The following is a 2,066-nucleotide window of genomic DNA, read 5'->3' as shown; positions in this document are numbered from 1 at the left end:
AGGTGATTACCGTGCAGGGCAGCAGGGCCGTGGCCTGCCAGCTCCCGCACTCCCCGTAGCCCACCGGCTGTCACGGCAGCCGGGGCTCCTCACCTCTTCCTGTGCCGGGCTCCACCTCAACCCTCCTTCCTGTCTGATTTCAAAAGCCAACAGCCTTACAGACAAATCAGCTGTAGCTGCCTCGGGCCAGCTCTCTGGCTTTGTCACCACCCTGTAAGTCAGAGGCAAGGGTGATGCCAGGGTCTTGTTTCAAGGACTGAGTGCCCCTGCAGACCTGATGCTCAGGGGAAAGTGGTCCAACCAAGGCCACAAAGGAAAACAGACTCACCCATCAGCAGACCTTTGCTTTTGGGGGGGTGGTAGGGAAACCAGGCAAGCGTGGGGGCATTCAGTGACTTCCTCAAGGCCACACAGCAGGCAGCTCACCTCGCTGGGGCTGGAACTGCATCCTGCCACTCTAGGCTGGCATGCTCTGATACGGTGTGTGGCCCTCCTCACCCCTTCTTCTAACCGCCCTTGCTTTCCTTCTCTCTAGCACCCAAGAGGCACCTTTGCCCCGGCTGTACTCCACAGTGTCTTCCCGACTCAAGGGCCCCCAAGGCAGGTCAGCTGCACCTGAAACAGCAGAATGTGGCAGTTCACTCAGGCCCCTGGATGTGGACCTCAGCACGTGCGCTGCATTGATGGGGAAGGACACAGCCCAGAGTGAACAACATGAGAAAAGTTACAATAGAGGAAAAATACAGGACAGACTCTGGTGGCAGGGAGCAAACCACCTCATGTGAAGCCACTGAGAGAAGCAGATGACGAAGTGGGAGCAAAGTGATGGGGCCTCAGATTTTCTCAGCGAGCAGGTGGGAGCCAGCAATGGTTGTAGAGCAGGAGAGTAGTAGGTTCAAGTGCATGTAGCAGCTTGTGTGTGAGGGGAGTTGGGAGGGGGCGGGGCATGTGCTTGTATTAGCCTGTCCTCAAGAGCTGCGTGGGTGATGGAGGGGAGGGTACCAAGGCGGCAGATCAGAAGTGCTTCATAGAATGCCATCCTCCCATTCCCCCCTCACTCCCTCTGTCCCTTCCATCAGCGCTCGCCAGGTGCTGGGGCGACACACGGTGGCTACCCTGGAGAAGCCTGCTGAGGCTTTAGGCAGGCAGAGTGCAGACTGGCGGCTGCAGCCCTGGCCAGAGGTGCAGCTAAGGCATTTGAGAGCAGGCCGCCCACAGGATGTTGGAAACCACAGGGGCCAGGTGGGTATCTGTCACATGACAGAGGCCAGGAGGCCCCTCTGCTCCTCCCTCCACGGCTCAGGGTCGAAAGATCCTGAGCACAAAAGGAAACAGCATCCTCTGTGGGGAATCTCAGGGCACCCCTGAGTCAGCACTGCCCCCCACCTTTCCTCCCCACCTAGAAGGGATGTCCCATGGCTGGGTAGGGCTGGGCCCCAGGCTCGCTCTGCCGGCTCCTCTAAGAAGTTCGGGGCCTTCTCCTGACTCTCCTGGGGGTTTTCGTATGTTTGGGGTGAGGTCTCCCGTGCTCGTTCTCACTCTGGGGCTTTCTATCCACCCAGAGTTGTGGTCAGCTGGGCAGGCCCTTCCCAGCTCAGCAAAAACCTGAGGCTTCCTGCCTGCATGGGCCTCTCTGGGGTTGTGCAGGCTGCAAGGCCCCCTTGCTGGGGCCCTGCTCAAGCTGGGCTGTGGCTGTCCTTTGATTGCCTTGAGTGACCATGTCCAGGCCGAGGCCAAGCCACAGGAAGCGGGACTGGCCCAGGAGGTCACATCACAGTGAAGCGTGGGTGTCTCATCGTTTTCGCTGATAGGTGAATGTTCCGCTGCCCTGGAGCTCAGCGCATGTTCTTCCTATGCTAAGTCCCTGTGGCGACTGGCAGAGCTTCTGCACAGGAACGCCTGTGCCTGCTGCCCACCACGAGGCCATGGCCGCTGCTGGCTCCTCCAGCCTCCCTGTGGGTGCTGGGAGAGGGCAGCTCATCATCAGCTCCTTTTTTTTTTTTTTTTTTTAATAATACACAATTTTTTTATTTATTTATTTATGGCTGGTTCGTGTCTTTATTCAT

The sequence above is a fragment of the Lipotes vexillifer genome, unplaced genomic scaffold (genome assembly GCF_000442215.2).
Source record: "Lipotes vexillifer unplaced genomic scaffold, Lipotes_vexillifer_v1.1 scaffold914, whole genome shotgun sequence".
NCBI lineage: Eukaryota > Metazoa > Chordata > Mammalia > Artiodactyla > Lipotidae > Lipotes > Lipotes vexillifer.
The sequence above is the reverse complement of the archived record's forward strand: the minus strand, read 5'-3'. Positions refer to the sequence as shown.